This window comes from Ambystoma mexicanum, chromosome 9, assembly GCF_040938575.1.
Source record: "Ambystoma mexicanum isolate Mex_15411 chromosome 9, UKY_AmexF1_1, whole genome shotgun sequence".
In the NCBI taxonomy this organism is placed as follows: Eukaryota; Metazoa; Chordata; class Amphibia; order Caudata; family Ambystomatidae; genus Ambystoma; species Ambystoma mexicanum.
In genome coordinates, this window is record NC_090931.1 from 1,497,466,419 (window position 1) to 1,497,492,488 (window position 26,070).

The 26,070-nt window shown below is 45.3% G+C and overlaps 1 protein-coding gene across 4 annotated transcripts in view; it reads left to right on the plus strand.

Moving 5' to 3' along the window:
* LOC138489303 (zinc finger protein 84-like) overlaps nt 1-26,070 on the plus strand; it is a 212,342-nt gene that overhangs the window by 29,038 nt on the left and 157,234 nt on the right. For 2 of the 4 annotated variants that reach the window (XM_069617001.1, XM_069617002.1), the window contains exon 1: nt 14,739-14,831. The exons of the other annotated variants lie outside the window; for them this stretch is intronic. The gene's annotated coding sequence lies outside the window, so the exon portion shown is untranslated. Of the gene's footprint in view, nt 1-14,738; nt 14,832-26,070 lie in introns of those variants that run through there. 4 annotated transcript variants of the gene reach the window in all.

Sequence of the window (26,070 nt, forward strand, 5' to 3'; positions counted from 1 at the left end):
GGTAAAGAGGTGAAAACATATAATACTAAGTCCAACCCATCTTCCTGTCTTGTAGATCAAAGGGTCTCTATGGTTAATGGAGCTCTCTGTGGCTCCCGATTAAAGCAGCAGGTCTCCATTGAAGCTGTGGCGAGACCAGACTTTTGGTCTCCGCCAAACCACATACTCTTACCTTCTGAATGGGGTCCCCCTGCTGTGATGGCTACTGTAAATACATAGTCCCAGGCCCTTGATACTGAGAGGTGGGAGATGGCTTCAGGTTGACAGTGCATATCAAAAGTTGTTAGGGTTTTCTCATCTCCTTTGTTTTAGCCTCTGCAGCCAGGCCCCATGTGTGTCTGTTTGAAGTATACTCTTTTAGTAGGTTAATTGCTGTCACCATCTGCACAGGTAAACAAACAGATAGGGCGGATTCATGGAGCCTTTGAAAGTTATTTCGGCTCGCAATGGCAGGAGGAAGATGTTGGCCCTCCCCCTTCCGAGATGCATTGTATACTCCACTGGTCAGATCCCAAATAAATATGACAGAGATGACTGCGCCTGTAGGCTGTGTCCACCTAGAATACACAGTTCTATGTGTATGTCGTGCAGTGAGCATAGGAACATGTGTGCGGATTAGGCCCACACATTTTCCAGAGGTTTATCTACCATCATTCAATGTCAAAGTTTAAAACAATCCCAGGTGAGCACACACCAACAGGTGCTATTATCTGCACTGGGCCTGCACCAGATAGTGGGTGCTATCAAAACTAATATAGCAGTATGGCGAAGGTCTAGAAATTCGTTTGTTCAGATGTGGGTTTGTAAAACCTAGGCAGTAACCTCCAAATGATGAGCATAATTTAATTGTTAGTCTAACAGGTAATCCAAAATCAAGACTGTGGAACCAAAGTATTGTGAATGCTTCCTTTTCTTCCCATCTGTTCCTTTGCCTTTTTAAAACTATTTTAGCATTGTTTTTATAACTAGGGAAAGAAGGTGTATTTTAATTCTGTTCATGTGTATATCTTGTTTTTTCTAATGTGTGTAAAATCAAATGTTTGATCAAATCACAATGAAAAATAAATATGAATGCTTGTATCTTGGCTTTCACAGCAGACAATGCAGTGATCCTGGGCAGATATCCTCTTCTTATCACTAACATTACTGTGCCGTCTTCTGTGAAAGGGTCTGTCTCCTCACGTGCTGGTGGCCCATGGATGCTAATTTTGACCTTGAAAGGCTACTTGTGTATTATTCCGATTACAGAAAGAACGAAGATGGTAAGGGGAGTACCCACGCTCATTTTGATCACTGCAAGTTAACTTATCATGACATGTGATTGCGGCAAGAGGGCCTCACCAAGATATTCTGGATCCCTTAATTCCATTGGTTCAATGGAAGGGGGCGTCAAATGTGTCCATGCCCGAAAAGTGCCTAAAATGGCCCCATCTACCCCTGAACAGTTCCCTATCCCATATCAGTCCTTAGCCTCATGTCACTTCCAAGTCTTTTCTATATTTTCTTCTCCTGAGCATGTCACCCTTAGCATGGTCTTCCCCAGGCACCTTTCTTTGTTTCTCTCCCCAATGAGCCCCAAGCTGCCCCTAAACCTCTCTCCTCCCTGTTTCACTCCCTTACATGCCCTGTCCCCTCTTCCCACTGCTCCATCTCCAGCGCATCTGTTTCCCCTTTCCCAAACCTCTCTCCTCCCTGTTTCACTCCCTTACATTCCGTGTCCCCTCTTCCCACTGCTCCATCTCCAGCGCATCTGTTTCCCCTTTCCCAAACCTCTCTCCTCCCTGTTTCACTCCCTTACATGCCCTGTCCCCTCTTCCCGCTGCTCCATCTCCAGCGCATCTGTTTCCCCTTTCCCAAACCTCTCTCCTCCCTGTTTCACTCCCTTACATGCCCTGTCCCCTCTTCCCGCTGCTCCATCTCCAGCGCATCTGTTTCGCCTTTCCCAAACCTCTCTCCTCCCTGTTTCACTCCCTTACATGCCCTGTCTCCTCTTCCCGCTGCTCCATCTCCAGCGCATCTGTTTCCCCTTTCCCAAACCTCTCTCCTCCCTGTTTCACTCCCTTACATGCCCTGTCCCCTCTTCCCACTGCTCCATCTCCAGCGCATCTGTTTCCCCTTTCCCAAACCTCTCTCCTCCCTGTTTCACTCCCTTACATGCCCTGTCCCCTCTTCCCACTGCTCCATCTCCAGCGCATCTGTTTCCCCTTTCCCAAACCTCTCTCCTCCCTGTTTCACTCCCTTACATGCCCTGTCCCCTCTTCCCACTGCTCCATCTCCAGCGCATCTGTTTCCCCTTTCCCAAACCTCTCTCCTCCCTGTTTCACTCCCTTACATTCCCTGTCCCCTCTTCCCACTGCTCCATCTCCAGCGCATCTGTTTCCCCTTTCCCAAACCTCTCTCCTCCCTGTTTCACTCCCTTACATGCCCTGTCCCCTCTTCCCACTGCTCCATCTCCAGCGCATCTGTTTCCCCTTTCCCAAACCTCTCTCCTCCCTGTTTCACTCCCTTACATTCCCTGTCCCCTCTTCCCACTGCTCCATCTCCAGCGCATCTGTTTCCCCTTTCCCAAACCTCTCTCCTCCCTGTTTCACTCCCTTACAAATCTCTCTTCTTCTCGCAGTCTCCCGAGCTCCGCTTCCCACCTCCCCTGAGCCTCTCTGCCTCTCCCCCCAGCCATTTGCCCCACTTTACCACTCTCCCCATGTCTCTGAACCCCTCTTTCGCTTTCACATCTTTGTCCCCTTTCCAAACGTATCTCTGGGCCGCCTCACGCCTACCCTGGGCCTGTCACTAGCTCCAATGAATCTTGTGCCTTTGCCCCTCTCCCCAGCCACTAGCACAAATGTGCCTCTCCCTAAGCCCCTGAACCCCTTTCCCCAGTCTCTCTGCACCCCTCCCCTTTCCCAAGCCCCTCTCCCCACTGTGCCATTCCTCTGCCCCATAACGCTTTTTCCGCCAAGCCTCTCTGCACCTCTCCACAGCCACTTGCCCCAATGTGCCTCTCCCTCTGCCCTGAACCCTTCTTCTAAGCATCACTCTGCAACCTCAACTACTCCCTGAGCCTGGCACTCCCTCAAATGCATTCCCTGTGCCCTGAACCCCTTTCTTTCCTGAGCATCGCTCTGCAACCTCACCTCTTCCCTGAGCCTCTCACTCACCTCAATGTATTCCCTGTGCCTCTCTCCCCGGCCACTTGCCCCACTGGGCCTCTCCCTCTGCCCTGAACCCCCTTCTTTCCCAAGCAACACTGCAACCTCACATGTTCCCTGGACCTGGCACTCGCCCCAATTTATTCCCTGTGCCTCTCTGCCCTACTCCCCAGCCACTTGCCCCACTGATCCTCTCCCTCTGCCCTGAACCCCCTTCTTTCCCAAGCAACACTCTGCAACCTCACCTGCTGCCTGAGCCTGCCACTTGCTCCAATACATTCCCTGTGCCTTTCCCTCTTCCCCGAACCACTTTCCCCTGAGCATGACTCTGCAACCTCACCTCTTCCCTGAGCGCCTCTCTGTCACTTCCTCCACTGCATTCCCTGTGTCCCCCTCCTGTCTGGCACATCAGCACCTGCCTCCCCTCCACTGAGGGTGGCCCGTTCCCACTCGCCTTCCTTGTCCGCCATGCCACCCCCACCGTGCCTCGGCCTCCGGGGGGTGGAACTTCCCCCCTCCAGCTTTGGTCTGTGCGGGCAGCCTCGGGCGGGCGCGCTGCTGAGGACCAGGCAGCAGACCCGGGGCATACACCGCTGGTCCTCACAATGCTCTTAAAAGGTAGGCCGCTTGCGCGAGGCGGGGGCCATAGAGCGGGTATCATGGGCGAAATTATTGGAAAATGCCAAGAGAAAATGCTTTCCAGTGTTGCCAGGTTGGAAGAAACAAATAAGCTGAATGCCCATCCAAAACAAGCCCAAAATAAGCGGCCTCCCACCCGAATAAGCTGAAAAAACAAACGTGCATCTAAAACGATGTGGAAAGGTCTCAAAAGTAAGAAACATAACACAACAGAAACAACATATATAGACGGAACACTGACATAGTGTGCTAGAACAGCAATATTTTATTGAATGGAGGCTAGAAGTCCAAGAATGCTAAATAATGCTGACCTGAAATATATTTTCTTTTTACACTACTGTGCACTACTGTATTTTATTCACTTTGAGATTGATTAACAAACGTTATGTAGCAACACGTTTGTGACTGGATAGGAATCTGTGGCAAATAGCTGTTTGAAAAACTGGTAATCCTGGATGCAGATCGCAAAGTATATGTATGTTGAAATTGATCACCATAGACAGCTAAATGGGGCACAAAAAGTTTAAAACTTGGTTGTCCACTACTACTTGTTAAGAAAAAGTCTATAGGTTTTACAGATGTGCGTTCCTGAATCAGCTCAACATGGCTTTGGTCATCCATTTGCAACATTTTCCAATTGTAGTGGGGACGATGGACGACCGGCCGGCATTAGTTCTAGAGATTGACAATTTCAGATGGAAGTGTGCATATTGTGGGGGTGAACAGGGTAACCAACAACATGAAACGATTTATAACTTTAAATGCGTTGTAACATGGCCAACTGGAAGCTGAAAAAGAAAAAATGCCGCCCTGAATTAATCTCTCTGAGAAGATATTGTATATAGACTCGAAGGACAGTGAATCCTCGGATATCTAACCCAGTCTTGCAAGAAAATAAAATAATAACAATAAAGGACTTTGCTAAACTAAAACAATCCCTTCTTTACATGTCAGTGTGTCTGACAGCATGACTAAACTTTTAAAGCCAACTTTACTTTTGCATATGTTAGGCATTTGGCATTGATGGGCCACCTAGTGGGCAGGTAACAATCCCATCAGTGCCAAACGCCTAAGCATATGCAAAATACGGGGATCACACGGCAGCAAGACAAAAAAGCAATTGCACACGTAAGAGAAGGGGTAGGAGCCGAATGTGACATGTGGCATGTGCCACAGCGTGCCACCAATCTCTGGACTGGCTGATGTCAAATGTACTGTTCAAATGATTTCAAAGACATTCAACAAGTGAAAAATACCCTCTCAATCATTGTGGGATTGTTTTATATTAAAACACTTTCAGCAATTGCATGGTTTAAAGCACTTATCATGCCACAGCATGTCAACAATTTCGGGACTAGCTGATGTCAAATGTACTATTTAAATGACTTCACAGACATTAAACAAGTGAATAAAAAACCTCACAACCATTGTGAGATGTTATAAATCAAATACAAAAAAGGAAATACATAGCAGACAGCTTCCTTGAGCTCACAACCTCATGCACTGTAGTCAGGTTCTACCATTGCACCAATGTTTCATAAGGGAAAACCCTAGAGCTAGTTTTTATGACCTATTCAGACATCAGGGCCTGAAAGTCCCTTTTCAGTGCCAATTCTAAAGTGGCATGCCACCTAGATATTTCTTCATATCTGCTTCAAATCAGTATTTTCCTTGGTTCAAAATTACTTCAGGCATCTCACCTCTTAGCCTCTTGTCTTATATGTAATAGCTTTCAGCAATTGAATGGTTAAAGGCACTTGGTCCTCCAGCATGCCACAGCATGTCACCACACTCGGGACTAGCTTATGTCAAATTAACTGTTTAAATGACTTCAAAGACATTAAACAAGTGAATAAAAAGCCTCACAACCATTGTGAGATGTTATAAACCAAATACAAAAATAAAAAAGAAAATAAAGTCCAGACATCTCGCTTGAACTCACAACCTCATGCACTGTAGTTGGAAGTTCTACCATTATGCAATGCTTACCATGGCAAACCGCTGGAGCTAGTTCTTATGACCTATTCAGACAGCAGGGCCTGCAAGTCCCTTTTCAGTGTCAATTCCAATGTGGCATGCAACCTAGATATTTCTTCATATGTTCTTCAAATCTGTCTTTTCCTTGGTTCAAAAGTACTTCAGGCATCTCACCTCTTAGCCTCTTGTCTTATATTTAAAGGAAGAGTGCGCTCAAAAATATTATTGTTCCGAGGGTTCGGGCATGTGTTTTTAAGCATATGTTGATCAATCATACAAACTATGCACCTTACCGTAGTTTTCCTCTTTTGTACACATGCGAAATCAGGCAGCAGGGCAAGGCCATCTTGTGATAATCTTATCCGTTGCTGCATCGGCCAAGGTGGACTGCCCTGGCGGCACTAAATCATATCCCCCGCCCCTGAGGCTGACATCACCAAACCAAGTGATATCCTTCGCCTATCTCCATTACGTTACTGGGCAGCGTAGCCAAACGCACCCAGTCATCACCTACGTGTTAACGTTAGTTGATGCAGAACCAGGAATATCAACATACATCATCTCACAACACAGGTTTTAGAGTTGTTACTCTGTCTGGAGTCGACTGGTAAGTGTTCATGTGTTCTTGTCCACCATAGTGCATGTGCATGTTGACGTGTGGCTGGACTGTGCACCTTGGCCTTATGTCTGGCATGCTTCCTGTACAGATGTCTGTGTGCATGTCCCTGACAGTGCTGCATGTGAGTCCATTCAAGCGTGTCCCACATCAATGGTGTCTGTGTTGCAATGTGTGAAGTGCACCGGCATGTAACGACGCGCAAACGTTTGCATACCTGTGTCTGGTCTGGGGCATGCGAGAGGTGTGACACATGGATGCTTATGTCACCATCATGAACATGCATGGTGTACATGTGCATCTGTCTGAGTAGTGAGTATGTGACTGCCCAAAACTCTGCATGTATGTTTCTTGAGTTCTTGATTTTAGTGATTGCCTCACGCTGCCAATTGCCCTTGAGTGCACTGTGACATGAAAGCTCCATGGCCTGCCTCATGACTGTCAGGTGATGTGTGTGAATGAGATGTGTATGTCCCATGATGTGTGTGATTTGAATACACAATTATGATCTTGTGTCAGTGCCTTGTCTATGGATGTGAATGTCTGTTGGGAATGACAGACATGTTTGTGAATGTGTGTGAATGGCACTTCCCTGTGTGTATTGGAGGGTGATGGTGGTTGTGACCTTTGACAGTGCCACTGATGTACATTTGCATTGTGACAAACACACATACACACATATGTTCAGTAGCCTGATGTTTGTGTTCTATGTTTCCCTATCCACAGCGATGATGGAAGAAGAGGGCGGAGAAGGTGCTGTGGCGCACAACGGTAGGGATGCCTCCACCAGGCCCATTCCTCCTGCCAGGTACCGTTATCTTCCGGGAGCGAGAAGACTGGTGCTGCGTCCACAACAACGGCCGCAGCTGCTGAGGGGAGGCCCAAGAGGGTGAAGTTGGTTGTGGGCACCTCGGAAGTGGGAGGGACAGGTGAGCCCACACAGGGGCAATCCGATGCGGAAAACAGTGGGGAGTCATCCAGGTTGGTGGTGGCAGAGGAGGAGGAGGCCACATCAGCCCAGCACATGGTGCCCGGCAGGGGTGATGAGTTAGGTGTGACTGGTGCAGTCCAGGATCACCGTGGAGGGGCCTGTGACTGATCTTGTCCCTGGAACTGTGATTACACCAGTATGCACCTGCAGGCATGCCTCAGGCCGGTCCCATCCGCAGGTGTCGGATGTATTCACGCAAACGGATCTTCTACTACCAACGGATGAAGCAATTTGTGACAGGGTAGAACCGTTGCTAGCCGGTATTGTGAGGCGTACAGGCACCATTCGTGATGATGTGCAGGCTTCCAATCAGGGGCTTGCACATCAGCAGGATGCGGTCTGTCGCCTCATTAACTGGCTAGCTCAGTTCCTGGTCACGAATCTGATACGTGTGCTGGCCACTGCTGTGACCACCCTCCTCCTTTTCCTCCTCTGTGCGCCAGTCGTCCTCCCTGCCGTCTTCCACCCGAGATACCACCAGGGCCCCCTGTGTACCTGTCCCAACCCCGGCGGCCAGTCTGATGGAGATCACATCCCTGCCACAGTCGGGAGTTGAAGGAGGATCAGCAGAGGTTGTTACCGCAGCGACAGGAGCTATGGCAATGGACGTGGGGCACGTGCACGACGGCGCTGGATGGTGTCATCATCCCGGACGCTGTCCTTGTGGCTCAGGCGCCGGGCATTTTGGCAGCAGCAGGCACAGGGTAGGAAGCAACAGGACACGGGCGTTCATCATCAGAGGGGCAGGTATGGGCCATCGGGCAGGAGGCAAACGTGGATCTTATGACAAAGATGTCTTCCGTGTTGGAGCGTTTGGGCCAGCAAATCGGGGCAGAGCGGCAGCGGGCACAGGAGGCGCGACTCACCTTGGCCAGGGTGGAGAATTCACTGTGTCGGGCAGAGAGGCGGGCGGAGGTCCTTGAGGAGACTAGCAGGGAGTTCGAGAGGAGCATGGAGGAGTCCCTGCAATCCTTCGAGGGGGAAGCCGAGGCCCGATACTGGAAGTTAACGCAGTGTTCAATGATGCCCTGACGGAGACCATGAGAGAGCATGGTGAGATGGACTAGCCCGCTGCCTTTGTATATAGTTCTTTAGGAGTAGGTTTCATTTGTTTTTTCTTTTTATTTGGAGTTCCTGGACTTTGCTCCGCATCTTGTATATAGTTATTTTTGTATTGTATTTTTAGGATTTTCTACATGTTTTGGGACCATGGACCCTGGATCTTTGTGAATATTTGGATTTTAATTTGAACAGTTTTTTAACCATGACAGAATGTTTTTCACATGATATGTGATTTAATTTGCACATACGTTAATGGACAAGGACCACATTTTTGACTCTTTCATTTTTTACATCACATTGATTTTGGTTTTCACTTTCTTTTGGTTTTTAATTTGAACAGTTTTTTAACCATGACGGAATGTTTTTCACATGATATGTGATTTCATTTGCACATACGTTAATGTATGATTCTTTCATTTTTTACATCACATTGATTTTGGTTTTCACTTTCTTTTGGTTTTTGATTTGGTTTGTGCATGTTTAATTTGATGTTTTTACTGTGTGTGACTTAGAGACATGTTTTTTAATATAATCGTTTGACATTGAAATCGAAGTGGTGTCTGTCTCAACGGTTTAGTTAATATTAAAGGACATTTGTACCACGCACTATCACCACCGGAGTGGTCCCCTGGTGCTCTGGCGGCTCTGAAAGAGGAAGGGAGGGGGGTTAGTGGGAAGAAGCTGGAAAAGTGCAAGAGAGCAGTGATGTGCTGTTGGCGGCTTCAGCCCGGTGGGTCCGTTGGCTGGGCCTGGGGTGTTTGCGGCCGGTAGTCGTCGTGTACTGTTGTGCGAGTCTATGTGTGTTTATGTTTTGTTGTTGTAATGTAGTGAAGTTTGTGCGGTTTGGGTTTGTTGTGCGGTAGGTTTGTGGTTGTGTTTGGTTTGTAGTTTGAGAGATGCATGCGGAGGGGAAAATTGTTAGTGCAACTTGGTTAGTTGGCATCTCTATCCTGACTTGAGGTGGTGGGCTTCGGCATCTGTAATCTCCCCAGATGGGTTTTCGGGAGCACCCCTGTGCCTCTGTCCTGATCTGGGTCTGTCCGCCCTTTAATGTCCCTTTCACATCTGTTCCCCTCCTCCCCCTGCCTTCCTCGCAGCCCTACTTGTCTTCCCTTCCCACTCATACGGCCAGTACATCTGCCAGTGTCCACAGCTCAGTTATTGTGGTGTTTGATAATATCCCGACAATTTCACAACCCTGTGGTAACTGGTGGCAACTAAGGGGCGGGTGCGGGTGTTGTGTGGGGTTAGGTTGGGATTGTTGACTCCATCTTCATGGGTGTCGCCTGAGTTCCACTCTATACTCAGCATCACTTGTTAAGGTGCCATGCGAGCTTCCTAGTCGGTTCTGGGAGTTGTCCGTGTCCACTCTAGTTTAGTCATCCCCTTCCTATCTGTTTCAGTTTTCAGTTTGAGTCTCTGGTGTTGAAGAGCCAGGTTTTTAGTAATTTCCAAAATTTTAGGTGATCTTTGGTGTTTCTTATTTCTTTTGGGATGTTGTTCCAGGTTTTTGCAGCTAAGTGGTAGAAGGAGGTGCCTCTGAGTTTTTTCCTGAGGTATGGTTTTGGCTCCAGGCGGATTTCGTTGCTTGACCTTAGGAGTCTTGTTGGCTTTTAGATTGTTATTTTCTTTTGTAGGAATTCTGCTCCTTGTCCGCTGATTGCCCTGTGCGTTATGCACATTGTTTTGAAGGTGATGCAATGTTTTACTGGGAGCCAGTGTAGTGTTTTTAGAGCAGGCGTGATGTGTTCTCTTCTTGATAGTTTGAGGAGTAGTCTAGCTGCTGCATTTTGGATCTGTTGTAGTTTCTTCAAGAGGTATTCTGGTATTCCGAGGTAGAGGTTGTTTGCATAGTCGATTCTTGACATGATGAGGTTGACGATAGTGAGTGTTTTGTGCGTGAAGGAGAGGGAAGGTAGGATTCTTCTTGCCGTGTGGAGGAAGAAAACGCATTTCTTGACTGTTGCATTTATTTGTGGTTCTAAGGTTAGGGTGTTGTCCATCAGGACTCCCAGATTTTTTACTACCTTGGATGGTGCTTAAGTGGTTCCCATTTCCGTTGGCCACGGGATGGCGGTTTCATTATTTTGGTGTTTGGATATGATCATGATTTCTGTCTTTCCTGGGTTGATTTTCAGGTTGTTGCTAGTCATCCAGTTGAAGACTTCTTTTAGACATTCGATTAGGGTTGAGTGATCGTCTTGGGTGTCTTTGATTTTGTAGATGATTTGAGTATCATCTGCGTAGTTGTAGCATGTGATGTTGTACTTTTTGAAGATTCTGATAACCGGAGTCTGGTAGATGTTGAAGTACAGTGGTGATAGTGTGGATCCTTGTGGCACTCCACAGTCGCTAGCTCTCATAGTGGATTTGAAGGGTTTAATCCATACGGTTTCTGTTCTGTCTGCTAGGAATGAATTAGTCCAGAGTAGTGCTGTGTCTGTTATGCCTATGTCTTCTAGGCTTTTGGTTAGGGTGTCATGACTAACTGTGTCAAAGCCTGCGGAGAGGTCAAGTAGGATAAGGGCTGAGGTTGTGTTTGAGTCTGCGTTAGTTTTTAGGTCATCCCAGATGGATAGTAGTGCTGTTTCCATTCCTCTTGCAGGTCTGAAGCCGACTTGAGCTTGGTCTAGCAGGTGGTGTTTTTCTATGTGTTCATGAGTTAGTTTATATACGTAGGTTTCCAGGAGTTTTGCTGGGTAGGGAATGTTTGAAATCGGCCTGTAGTTAGAGAGGTCTTCTACGTCGCCACTTGTGTTTTTCAGAAGTGGTTTGATATATGATGATTTGAAGGTCCTCGATACAGTTCCTGTTGCTAGTGATAGGTTCAGAAGGTTTCTGTAGTATTCTGCTGGTGTTCCTTGTGCAAGGATTGATTTGTAGATGTCCGGGGGACAGGGATCCATGGGTGATCCGGCTTTCTTGCTGTGTTTTACCAGCATTGCGAATGCCTCTGCTGATATTTCAGGAAAGTTTTAGAGTTTGTGCTGAGATTCTGTGATAGGTGCGCTTGGTAGTATGTTGTGGTCCGTTGGTATGTTTTGTATGGTTTGTTGGATGTCAGTGATTTTTTTCTTGAAGTGGTCTGCCAGGTCGTTGCATAGTTTCTCCGAGGGGGTTGGGGTATTGTCGCAGCCCAGTGGGTTTCTCATCTCTTTAATTATGTTGAACATTTCTATTTGAGTGTTGGTGGCATTGGTGATTCTGTCATCATAATGCTTTCTCTTCGCCTTTTGAATTTCCTCATTTTATGCGCAGATTTGTCTCTGGAATAGTGTTTTTTTTGTCTGGGTTGTATTCTTTCCTCCATTCCAGTTCCATCTTTTTGTTTTCCTTTTTCATGGTGCTTAATAGTGGGGTGAACCATTTTGCCATTGCTCTTTTTTTTGATGGGGTGAATGGTTTTTCTGGGGCGATCTTGTCAATTGTGTCTCCAATCCATTTGTGTAGTAGCCCTGCTTTCCCATCTAGGTCAGCTAGCTCTAGTTCTGTAGTTGAGGGTTTGGTTAACACCAGTTGTTGGAATAGGTTTCTTTCTTTGACGTGTTTCCAGTTTCTTTTTGTGGTGGTTGTGAGTTTAGGAGGTTGGATGCAGATTTGAGTGGGTAGAGTGATCACAAATGGGATGATGAGATGGTCACTTCACAGTATTTGTATTGGCGGTGCCGTGGTGATGAGTTTTTCCTTAGCGAAAATTGCGTTGAGGGTGTGTCCTGCCGAGTGTGTTGCCCCTTTGACTAGTTGTCGTAGTTTCATTGTGGTGAGTTGTTCAATCAGTGAGTTTTGGGAGTTGGCGAGACAGTCTTCAAACCAGATCTTGAAGTCCCCCAGGAGGTGTATGGTTGATGGCTATGTTGGTAATGGCTCAATTACGTTATCGACGAAGGTTGCATCATATGTCAGTGGTCTGTATACCAGGATGAATGTGACGTTGGTTTTTGCTTTTGCTGTTAGGTGTATTACCATGGTTTCGCAGTTGTAGATGTTAAGCGGTTCATCTGTTTTTATTTTCAGGTGTCGTTTGATGCCTCCTCCTTTTTAGTTTTTTCGGTTTATTAAAAGGCATTTGAAGTCGGTTGGAAGGAAGCTTTGGAGTGTGATTTTGTAGTTGTCGTCCAGCCATGTTTCTGTGATGAACAGGATGTCCATGCTGTTGTCATCGAGTAGGTCGAAGATCTCTGTTGAATGTTTTGACATGGACCTTTTGTTAATAAGATTGCAGTGGAGTTTGGAGGTGTTGTTTGGCTTGGACTTTCTTGTAGAGGTCGTCTTTTGTTCAGTGTTTTGGTTTTCTTCCTGGTCGCTCTTGCTGAGGTGTAGGTTTTGGGGTGTCATCTTCTTCGAAGAGTTCTTCTAGGTTCTGCCTTGGGTTTTTGTTTTCATCGGGTTCATCTTCCATGGGTTGGGGGTGTCGATTGGAAGTTCTTCTTGTTTTGGTGTTGTAAGGTGTTATCGCATCGGTTGTGTGTTTGTTGTTTCTTGTGTTGTTTATCCTTCTTCTGTGCGTTTTGTGTTGGGTAGTTTGATGTTGCTGCTTCTAGCATTGGGTTGGTTTGCTCTGGTGATCAGTTGTCAGCGAGGTAAGGAGTTAAGTAGAGGGATTTGTCTCTCCTCTCAGTGTTGGTTTGATTCTTGTTCCTGACTGCTGGGTTGCGTTCTGTAGTTGTCGTTCTGTGTTGCTGTTCAGGAGTGTTTGTTGCTTCTTCTCTTTTTCTTTCCCTCGGAATGGGTCTTTGCGCAGCATTATACGAAGTTGTTTATTCTTTATTGTTCACTGATGACCAGTTGGTTCTGCTTCGGGCTGGTTGTCTTGCGGTATAGTAATGGGTGTGGAGGGCTGTTCGCTAACAGTTAGGGCTCAGTCTGTGAGTGGTGTTACCGGCTGGTGTTGCCGACTTGTTCGGTTGCTGTCTTGAGGGGTAGGGGAGGTGGTTAGCAGTGTTTTATCAGGTGTTCTCGGTGGCTCTTTTTAGTGTCCATCTCCCTATCCGTGGTTCACTGCAGTGAGCGAGTAGTGTGGGTTTAAGGAGGGTATCTACCAGTTGAAGGGTGGTTTGGAGGGGAATCCCTACTAGATTTGAGAGACCTATATAGTGGGAGAGAGGCCTAAGCAATTCAATCTAGATATCATACAATGCAATTTGGAGACAGAACCCCTACTAGATTTGAGAGACCAGTATAGTGGGAGCGAGGCCTATCAGTGCAATCTAGTTATCATACAATGCAATTTGGAGACATAACCCCTGCTAAACCTGATAGACCTGTATAGTGGGAGAGAGGGCTATCAGTGCAATCTAGTTATCATACAATGAAATTTGGAGACAGAACCCCTGCTAAATTTGAGAGACCGGTATAGTGGGAGAGAGGCCTATCAATGCAATCTAGATAACATACAGTGCAATTTGGAGACAGAACCACTGCTAAATTTGAGAGACCTGTATAGTGAGAGTGAGGCCTATCAATGCGATCTAGATATCATAAAATGCAATTTGGAGACAGAACCCCTGCAAAACGTGCAACCTGTATAGTGGGAGAGAGGCCTATCAATGCAATCTAGATATCATACAGTGCAATTTGGAGACAGAACCCCTGCTATAGTGGGAGAGAGGCCTATCAATGCAATCTAGATATCATACAATGCAATTTGGAGACAGAACCCCTGCTAAACTTGAGATACCTGTATAGTGGGAGAGAGGCCTAGCAATGCAATCTAGATATCATAAAATGCAATTTGGAGACAGAACCCCTGCTAAACTTGAGATACCTGTATAGTGGGAGAGAGGCCTAGCAATGCAATCTAGATATCATAAAATGCAATTTGGAGACAGAACCCCTGCTAAACTTGAGATACCTGTATAGTGGGAGAGAGGCCTAGCAATGCAATCTAGATATCATAAAATGCAATTTGGAGACAGAACCCCTGCTAAACTTGAGATACCTGTATAGTGGGAGAGAGGCCTAGCAATGCAATGCAATCTAGATATCGTACATTTGAAGGCTTAATGTGGCGAGACTGGTGGTATAGAGGTTAAGGAGATAGGCCCGATATCACGAGGCCTGGATTCGAGTCGTAGCTGAGTTATTTAAACAGGGTTATAATTGGCTCTTACCACTTTTATTTTTAAAAAGGAGGATTATGATTTGAAAACCGAAGAAACAGACGGCACATCTGATATTTGTTTTACCGGGGCATGGCATGTGACACCTGCCAGTGGCACGTGTCACATGACACACGCCATATTCGGCTCCTACCCCTGACTGAGCATGCGCAGACGGCAGCAAAGCATTTCCCGACGTTGCAGCGGTCACGTGCGCGTGCGTGGCGGTTGGCGCAGCGCCCCCTGCGCTTGACAGTTGTTACCGCGTGGCAGTGACTACTCACCTCATCTGTGTATCGGTAAGTGCGGCCCCTGCACTGCGAGGGTCTTTGGCGGGGCGGGAATGTCAAGTGGCCCCTTCGCCTTCAGCCCGAAACCTCTGCCTCCGTTATAGCAGCAACATTGGCGTGGGCTGCTTTCAACTTTTCAAGAGCAGCGGGCTAGTGGGGCAACGCTTCAATTGCCTCTTGGTGCACTTCACTGGCAGTTTTAGCTGCTGTTGTGATCGCACAGCCAATAGCGTGCCATCAATGGGAATAATGATTGCAAAAGGATTTGCTAATCCTTGGCAGCATTTTGCACCTCGTCCTTGCCGGTTTGCAGGTCTCCTAGATCAGCATAATAATAGTCGGTGTGTGTAAATGCATGCGAGGGGTGGATGGGGGGGAGGGGAAAGAGGGGGGTGACATGTGCATTAGCCTCGGGCACAGCTATGGCCACTCAAGGGATGCTAATAGGGCCTCTGCCCCCGAGTCGCACAGGCCCAGGGAGCCCTTTTCCACGTCGCTCTCAGGGTGAACCAGATGAGTCCTACGTGTGATTCAGGGATATACATGTAATGTGTACACATTCAGTCATCAATACTTTTATGCTGCAATGATACACACATGGTGTGACTTCTACAATGGTATGAGTGTGTGTCCTTTATACAGTGACAGTGTAGTTAGTCTTCGCTGTGATGCAGCTGATGTTGTTTTGTGTTAATGTTATATGCGGTTATGAAGGCAAGAGAATTCTGCTGTGCACATTGTCATGGCATGAATGATGCATGATGTGCTGTGCTCAGGTATTTTGTTAAATGTTAAAGGTATTTGTACCGCGCACCGTCACCAACGGAATTGGTCCCCAGGCGCTCTGGAGGATCTGCAAATGATAAGGTAAGGTGGGGTGGGTTAGTAAGGTGAAGAGGGAGTAGGATAGTGAGAGGAGTGGTGTTCTGTTGGCAGCTTCACCTCGGTATACAGCAGATGCAGAGCTTTGGTGCGGGTATTGGATCGGTGACAGGCCGCGTGTGCTGTTGGTCCGGCTTACGTGTTGTTGCTGTGTTGTGAAGTGCGTGCGGCTTGTTGTGCGAGAGATGGTTGTGTGAGTTTGTGAGTGAGATAAGTATGCAGAGTTTGAGCTTATATTGGTTAGTGGGTTACCTGACCTTTGGCATGTTGGCATTTGCAGTTCTGTCCCAGTGTGGCACCCGTTGACCCCCACAACTCTATCTGGATGCGGCGCAGGCCAATGTTTAGAATTCCATCTGGGTGTGGGCAAGCCAGCATTCACAGTCCCATCCAGATGCAGCGCAAGCTAGCGTCCAGAAATCTGTCCAGGTGTGGGCATGCTATCACTAGCAACCCTATCTGGATGCTATGCAGGCTGGTGTTCACAATTCCAAGTGTGGCACACGCCAACATTCAAGTTTCATCTGGGCGCGGGCTTGCTATCCTTCAATCAATCTCATCTAGATGCGACGCAGGCCAATGTCCACAACTCTAGGTGTGGCCTGTGCTAGTCTTTAGGTTTCGCATAGGTGCGGGCATGCTAAAGTTAGAAGTCCTATCTAGATGCGATGCAGGCTAATATTCAGAAATCTATCTAGGTGTGGGCATGTTGGCATTCAGGTTTCACCTACGTGCGGGCATGCAAACATTCATGGTCCTATCTAGAAGCGATGTAGGCTAATATTCTCAATTCTATCTAAATGTAGGCATGCTAATATTCATAATTCTATCTGAGGGCGGGCATGCTAGCATTCAAGGTCCCCTCTAGATGTGACGCAAGCCAATGTCCACAATTCCATCAAGTGAGGCCATGCTAATATTCTCAATTCTATCTAAATCCGTCTGCCGGTCTGGATATGGTGCGTCCGGTACGTGAGAGTAGGTGAGTCACTTGAGGGCTTTCGTCTGGGTCTAAGTATGTGATCAGTCTCTGGAGTCTTCCTTTTGTATCTATTTTCCATGGTATCTTATGCTCTGTCGAGTGGTTAGTTCTTTGGTTTGCGTGTTTGTCCAGATTGAGAGTGGCCGGGATTGGAGTTATTTTCATCGTTGTTTTAATGTCTGTGTATTCTGGTGCGTCTCCGTTGTGGTTACCCTGTGAAGAGCCATGATTTGAGGAGTTTCCTGAATGCTAGGTGGTTTGTTGTGTTCCGTATATTCTTAGGTAGGTCATTCCAGGTTTTGGGTGCCTGGTGGGAAAAAGACGATCCTCCGAGTTTTTTTCTGTTCTAGGGTTTTGGTTCCAGGCGTATGTCGTTGCTTGATCTTAGTGTTCTTGTCGGTTGATGTAGGCGTAGTTTGTCGCTTAGGAATTCTGCACCTTGTTTGTGTATTGCTCTGTGCGTGATGCACATGGACTTGAACTTTATTTGCTGTTTTAGTGGTAGCCAGTGTAGTATTTTTAGCGCGGGTGTGATGTGTTCTCTTCGGGTAGCTTGAGGAGGAGTCTGGCTGCTGCATTTTGTATGCGTTGCAGTTTTTTTAGAAGTCGTTCGGGGATGCCCAGGTGTAGGCTGGGCATGCCCCATTTTGATGTTGTTTTTTTGGTGTGCCTGACTGGGAAGGTGCACAGTGGACGCGTGAATGTGAAAGAGGTAATAAGCAACACCAAAACACATTTTACACGATTTGCAGCTTCTCAGTTTATGGACTGCAATCTATGGGCATATTATATCATTACTCTGTTTTATGAAGTGTTATTCTGCTCTGGTGTGAATTTTTTAAAGATTAATATTGATGCCCATGATGATGTAGGTGTGTGGTGCATATTGAGACAAGTTCACGAAAATAGTAGCACGAACAGACAACACCGAAATAAACTGAAATAAAAAAACATGTTTTTAGTGTTTAATAATCTTTACAGGATTTGCATTTTGGACATACATGTCCACTATCTTTGTATGATCTTTTAGGTTGCTATTTGTATATACAGCAATGATAATATTGTTATATCATATTATGATGGGCACGTATATGCATTTGTTTAGGTTCAGCAGGTTTTGCAATTTTGATCGTCATGCTCTATGAATTGTGAGCACCGCCATGGACTTTTATGGACATTTTTAAGCACTGTGGACCTATAGGCAGGGGTGACACTTTAGCTGTGACATTGAATGCATTTTTATGTGAGTTTATAGATGTTCCTTGCAAAGTGACTTGATGTTGCAAATAAGTTGTAGTCACAGCTAGCAATATGAAATGCATTTATGAGAGGATATGGTATGTGCAGAAAGGTACGCTCAAGGGTGTCAATAAGGCATGAAGATATATTCCATAGTACAACAGTGCAGTGGCAGCTGTGCAGTTATTTGGATGGATATTGGCATATGGTTATTTTGGAAGATAGGCGCCATTTGATGAATCTGTATACGCAAGTGCACCATTATCTTGACGGATGTTAATCACATTTACTTCTATGATTTGGTGTTGTGGGACTAATAGATGGTTTGAGTAGTACATATGTGGGTGCACGATTGCGTTGATGAGTTATGAGTTATTAAGTGCAGTGTGTAACAGGAAACACATTGGTGTACACGTTCTGTGGTAAATGGTGAATGCATGTTTACATGTTTTGTTGTTCTTGGCATACGTATTTCTGAGAATTTAGGATATTTATGGAATGAAAGGGATTCTCCTACATATCGGATTGATTTATATGTGAAATGAGATGATACAGTGCATTTTAAGTGTATGGAATCATATTTAGCGCTGTGAGTTGAGACCGTGATGATGTTGATGCATTTATATTGTATGATGAGTGCATGGTTTTTGCATACATGCCAACATTCTGACACGCCTGGGAGGGAGATTTCTACAGAGAAATCGGGAGACAACAATTTCCCCACAGGAATGCATTGGGGAAATTATTTTAGGCGGGAGAACGTGAAAAATTGCAGTATTTTTCACAAAATAATCGGGAGTCTCCCGCCTAAATCAGGAGGGTTGGCATGTATGTTGTTGTTCCGTATGGATTTGGTTATGACTGAATGTGATCTTTAATGCCCAGATGAATATTTGGATGCCCGGTTGATATTTGTGATGCCCGGATGAAATTTAGGTTTACCAAGATGTTATGAGCAGTGGCAATATTGATGATATTATTATATTATATTATGATGGGCGTGGTCATAAGTTTAACAGTGACGCTGCATCGTTCAGTGGTCATGTTCTATATGAGTCTGCGTGTGGGCAGATTTGAAATATATCCGGAATATATATTATGAGTAGTGACACCTCATGTTTGATATAAACTGTGCCAGTGTCATGAAGTTTTAATGAGCCCTATGCAAATGTTATGTTATGTTAATTAAGCTTATAAAGCGCACGGTCGCCGAGGCATCATGGCGCTGAGGAGGGAGAGCTAAACCCACAGAAGGTGGCCAGAAAAAGAAAATTAGAACAGGATGGTTTTAAGAGCTCTTCTGAACCCAATATGATTAGGGGCACTTCTTAGTGTTGGGGGGAGGTTGTTCCAAAGTCTAACCGCAGCGATAGAAAAGGCTCTGCCCCGATCCTTTCACAGTTGAACTTAGCGACAACAAGGAGATTGGTGGTCGAGGAGCGCAGAGCCCGTGTAGGGACATGGCGAGTAAATTTTGCTTGCAAAAACTCAGCTCCTTGGCCATGAACCGCCTTGTGCACATTACACAGGGACTTAAAAAGGACCTGCTGACCCACCGGAAGCCAATGCAGTTGGCGAAGTACTGGGGAGATGTGGGCACCATAAGGGGTGCCCGTGGCTAGCCTAGCCGCCAGGTTTTGCATGCGCTGTAGCCGCTGTATTAGACCAATTGGTAGCGACAGATACAGGGAGTTACAATAGTCTAAACGTGTAAGCACTAACGCAGCCACCACAGGGGGGCGGAAGGCTTCTGGTATCATAGGTAGGGGCCTCTTAAAGGCATGGTCTAGTAACATTTTTTATTGTCCCTACGGGTCGGCCATGTTTTTTTAAGCCTAAGTGGCTCGATTTTAGAAAACTTTCCTATGGACCTTACCCGAGTTTTCGTCCATTGAACGCACGCGAAAACAAGCACCAGGGAGCCGCCATTTTCTGATAATCCTATCTTTTCCCCGATCGCCCTGGCTGACCTGCTTTTGCGGCACTAAATCAATTCCCCCGCCCCTGAGCCTGACATTATCAAAACATTCATATTCCCCGCCTCTCCCCGTGATGTTACTGTGCTGCGTAGGCAAACGCGCCCAGTCGTCTTCTGCGCAACTCCACACAGAATCCGGAAACCAACACAGATCAACTCACAACACAGCGCGCCACAATTCGGAATATGAAACTGTACTTTAAAATGAAACAGCAACACGGTAAATTTGGTAAAGTACATTTATTTGACATTAAATGTTTAGAGAATATTCAGCAATTGACATATGAACTCCGGAAGCCATTTATTTTCTTTTATCTGTATCCACAATAACTGTTCCGTTTCATCTTGAGTCATGCGCTGTTCCTTTATGGTACACAGGGTGTTCATTTTCGTAAAAAGAATCACTTTGGAAGCACGGTGAACCGCAAGGCTGTTCCATCAACTATGCACTAGTCCAGCCTAAAGGTTGATATGTTGCTTCTAGCCACTAGTACAGCGTAAGGGCATGTGGGCCCTTGGCGATCGTCCCATAATATGATGATCGTGCTCCAGTTGTTGACACGAAGCTGCAGGTGTCTGCTGAAGAATCCATCCGCCGGTGTCTCAAACAGGTGGCAGTGGCAGAAAGGGATCAAATACCTGTTATGAAAACAAAAAAATGATAATTAGTCTCGCTAGCCGAACCTCATTAATATTACTCATTTTATTTATTACGGCTGATCAGAAACTATTTGCTTGCAAGGATAGTTCAATGGAGTATGTTCGTCTCTAAAATCAATGCGAAAAGTAACGAGATAAATCGAGGTCAACACACAATGATAAACGACAGTCTACATGCGTGAGGAATGATATGATATATGATATGGCATTTGTAACGCGCCTATACTCAAGTGTTTCTAGGCGTGACGAGGCAGGTGGGGAACAAGGGCAGACAGACAACGATCCTACTAGGCCAGGTGTCTTTCTGATCGCGCATGGGGAAGGGCTGTACACGGTTAGTTGAATACAAATTAAATAATAGGGCCAGCTGGTGGCAAGTGCAAGGTAAATGCCGGGAGAAGTGGCTGAAGGATACAGAGACAGTCCCGTAGTGCAGGGAAAAGTGGCTGGGCCAAGGATCGAGATCGGTGAGACCAGTGGACCTGCATGCCCATGTGCCCACTACGAACAGTTTTACTTGCTTTTCCTAGCTCTTCATTCATTCATTTATTCATGCATCCATTCATTAAATCTTCATTCCGGTATAAAAGCGTGTAAAGATTTACTTACATTATATTTGAAATTTCCATTGTGTCTCTTCGTAATGCAGTCTGTAAAACGGACCGTGCTCTTGACAACGATTTTTCGTATACTGAACTAAAATGAAACTCGGTCTAGTTTCTGAATTTTCTGCCTTATCGTCTCTTACGTTATTGCGCACTCCCTTCAAATGTAGTTCTTTCGGCATGGTCCCTGTCTCAAGGTCAAAAAACTATAGACCCTTATACTTCCAGTGCGACTTGTGGGCCTCATCTGGGCGCTGTTCTTCGCATTCTTTATTTGCAACATCACGTAGTATAGGCATCTGTGAGAACTTGAAGTTTAGAATCCATCTATGTAGTGCGCCTCAATGTGCAAATGCGAACTGGCTTCTCTCCCAAATGCCACGGGCCGCTTGGCTGGCGCGTTCTAAGTGCCCCAATTTTGTCCCCGTTGTCTGCGAGCTTTGCAGCCCAAATTGAGACATTTAATTTTTGGCAGAAGGTCAGGGAAAGTATAAAGTACCACAGGAGTTGAGTTAAAAGTGAGATTTATTGTTTGTTTGTTTTATTATTTGCAATATGCAAGCCTCCACTCCGTTAACAGTGTGCAGCATTTACATTTACATGAGATGAGACATGAGAAAAATATATACATACACATATATGAGGTGAATAGAGAGAATTCAAAGATGACACCCAGCTTGTTCGCCACCCATGATGGTGAAGGTAGGGGTTAGGGTTACAGGTACTCCGTACAATAACATTTATTTACAAAAAGACAATCGTATTGCAATTATTTAAACCGGGATTTGTACTTCACAATCAGCTGTGCTTCGGGTGGGCATGGCACAGTCGCAATGTTCGGTGGCAATGGATCACTGCTCTGCACAGAAACGTCCAAAATTCCATATCTGTGCTTCTCTAACACAGCAACAATAAGGCCTTTCACAAAGTCGAACTGCATTTCATCATAGACTGGTTTGATCACCCATTGCTTACTTCGTTTTGAAAACACCTTAGTGTATCGAGGCATCCTTACTTTACCCGTAGTCCTAGATTGTTCACGTCCGACATTGCTGTTATGGGCCAAGACCGCTAGTAGAGTGCGATGTTTCATGCCCCGAAAGCTAAAATGCAAGCGCTTTGGCCTGTACTTTAGGCACATATTGTGGAACACCTCCAAATCTCCTGTGTGACAGAATTCTGTCAGTCCTCTCAAATCTCTTGATAGAGTTTTGTCGAAAACAATCTTCTCAATGGCTTTGTGTGTCGGTGAAGATGGAATCAACCACTTCTTCTTCCGTGCCTCCTCTGGGGACAAAGGGCCATGTTCACATTGGTGGAAATGTTCATTTGCGGTCCAGCGGTGAACGTTGGTACAGTGGTGCATCAGTGACCGCCATTTTTCAAGTAGTATTTCCACTGACCCCTCACAAGTTTTTGAGCTCCACCAAAGATGGTTGGTGATAGAATGTGACCACTGCAAAATACTTTCAAAACCTTTTTTTTTCCCTGCAGCCGAGATTTTCTTATTGATTGATTTAGCAAGATGCCATACGTCAAATTGATGTTTAATATGTGGGAACTGCTCTCTCATTGTCTTGGCAATTGAAACCTGTCTATCCGTGGCTATGAGGTCGATGTGCATTCCCCTCGATTGTAGATATTCCACTGATTTTATAAAACCTAGTTTCTCCATGGCCACTGAGGATGTACATTGTGTTACCTGCACGACCACCAAACTCACAATTTTCTTACTATCCATGTCCTGAAAGTGGTAGGTGCAGTACTTGGCAGAAAATCCAGGGCTGTCGCACTGTCCATCGCCGGCTAGCCTGAATCGTTTGCCTTCGAATGTACTTGCTAGAGACAATTGTTCAATTTTCCAAGCATCACTATTGGCCGGAAACAGATAATCATGTTGGTATGTGTAGTACAGCGCTTTAGAAATGAAATGGAGTCCCACAAACTGAAAGAAAGCCTCTAACTTTCTAAAACTGGAGCCACTAAAAAGTGATGCAGCTGCACACAGTAGATTGCCTGCTGGCAGTTTCCCCAGCATTGGTTGTGCGGACCATGAGAACCTATGATTTAATCTACAGGCGGCATTTATTTTGACGTTACTGCCTTTTATTTGACGAGTCACATTAATCAATGGCTTCCCACATACTTTCTCTCTAATGGAATGCACACATTTCAGCATACTTATAATTTCCATCAAACTGTTGAATACAATGTATTTGCTCTCTTTCATTAGACTGTCATCCTGCGTCAACGTTGTTTCGGCCTTTGACGTTGTGGAGATTTCAACACATTGGTAAGTAATATTGCTAATATCAAGTTCTGATGCGTCTATGGATGCTGCGGCTGGTTCATTCTCTGTCATTTCAACATCTATTAGTTCGACATTGATGGGAGAACACAACAATGTCGACAAGTTTTTTTGGTGGCAAGTTTTTGGCGGGTGTAGATTGCGTAAATTGATCTGCAACTACTTTAGAGCTATCTTCAATACATTCAATAACATCTTCTTGTGGTAGTGCGGTTGCACTGTAGCTATGGTCCAATGCAACTTTGCTGTAGTCTCCAAACACAATTAATTCATGTTCTGGCCATTGGACATGAGCATCTCGAGCCTGAACACGCCTCACCTCAATTAATAGTTCCTCCATAGTGTACACGGTCTGGCAAGCCACATCTCTCATTCGCTTCACTGTGTGTGTGTGTATAGTTCTGACACCCACGGGTAACTGGAGGAGAGATTGGAAAAGGGATGTTCAGTTTAAACACAAGATGGAGTGTAGTAGAATTGACTGGAAAAAAAACATAAAATAGTCCCCAGCACAAAATTATTTTTAAAGTTATGAACTGTTTCTAAGTAACCTTTTTTTGTTTTTTTTTCTTTGCAACTTTTTTGACTGGACCTTCAACATCTGCACGCTGTAGCTCCGATTCGTTTCCGCATGTCCTCCCTTCCTCTTTCGCTGCAACGACTATATTTTCTGTATCCGCATAGACAGCACGGAATGAGGCTCCATCGTCTCCCTGAAACATAGTACTTTCATTACTATGTATCAAAATATTGTTAGCATAAAACACACGTGAGGACGAACACACAGGTACATCTCAATAGCCAAATACGATTGTAACATTGTGTGCAACAATCAAACGACAAGTATTCGACCAGTGATGATCTATTTCGATGGAACTGTCAGTATCCATACCTCTGGCTCTGCATGGACTGCCATGAATGGTTGTATTGGAGAGGAGGCATCCGCATCTCCCTGAAACACAGTACTTGCATTAGTGTGCTTTTCAATATTGGAAACACAACACACACTTGGGGTCGACGGCACAGGTACAAATAAAGAGATAACCGCAAATGATGCATTGTCCAAAAGAATCAAGGAAAATCCAAATATGATCACATTTCATTGACTTATTTCAACGATTCCTTTACATTGGCATCATCTAAATGAGATGTTGTGATTGTGGTGGAAGCTCCGTCGTCTCCCTGAAACACAGTACTTGCATTAGTATGGTTTTCAATATTGGAAACATAACACACACTTGGGGTCGACGGCACAGGTACATATAAAGAGATAACCGCAAATGATGCATTGTCCAAAAGAATCAAGGAAAATCCAAATATGATCACATTTCATCGACTTATTTCAACGATTCCTTTACATCTGCATCATCTAAATGAGATGTTGTGGTTGTGGTGGAAGCTTCGTCGTCTCCCTGAAACACAGCACTTGCGTTAATAGGGAAGAAAGTATACCAAATGGAATCACGTTATATGATCACGCATGATGGAGCTGTCATTATCCATACCTCGTGCTGCTGAAGAATATCTATGGATGTTGCAAATGTAGTGCGCACTTCCGAAAGCTGTTGCGCCGATTCGTATACTTGAATGTCAGGCTCTGCATCAAGTGCAGGGGTTGACGCTCCATCAGCTGCCTGAAACATAGTACTTGCATTAGTGAGGATTGCAATTGTGAAAACATAACACACACCTGGGGTCGACAGCACAGGTACATATCAACGGCTAACCACAAATGAAACATTGTGTAGAACAATCAAACGACAAGAATTCCAGCTCTGATGATGATGCTCGATGGAGCTGTCAGTATCCATACCTCCTGATGTTGAAAAACATCTAGAAATGTTGTAGATGTGGTGGACGCTTCAGCATCTCCCTGAAAGACAGTGCTTGCATTAGTATGGATAACACTAATTATAACTGAAAACAAACACCAGTGGACGATAACTAAGGTGTATATCAATTGGAAAGCAGTAACCAAACATTCGGTAAAATAATTACACGATAGAATAAAACTATTACTTGACATGCATAAAACAAGTATGTAGCGGATTAGCCTAGTAAGATTACCTGATACGCACTAGAAGTGGTTGATAACTGCGACCACGTCAAGGATGTAGAATGTTCTTGCTTCAGATTCAAGGGATAGTCAAGAAGTTGTAAAGGACAATTAATGATTGATAATGAAATGCCAATATTAAAAATAGCCATGTAAGCCGACAGAATACTTGAAAAATGCTCAATACAGCACAGTTCCCTGTCCCCATATATATATACATTGCGTTTGTGGGTTATGAAATCGAAAAAGAATATATTAATAAATGTCATTATTCAAAAAACTATACACTCATATCAATATCAAAATTATTACAAGGAATAGAACAGCTACAATATCTATTAATCCATTCGGCTACACACTACCGCAAGGCCGAAAGCTAAATCCGGACACTTGACTCACCGGTGGCGGAATGTGGACGAATAGAGTAGAATAGCGTTTTCGCGCAATTTCCGTGTCGTTCGCCGCTTATTCTTCTTTGTTACCCAAGAAGTTGTGTACATGTCCAAGGAAAAGTGCCGGCTGCAGATGCGGTATCGAT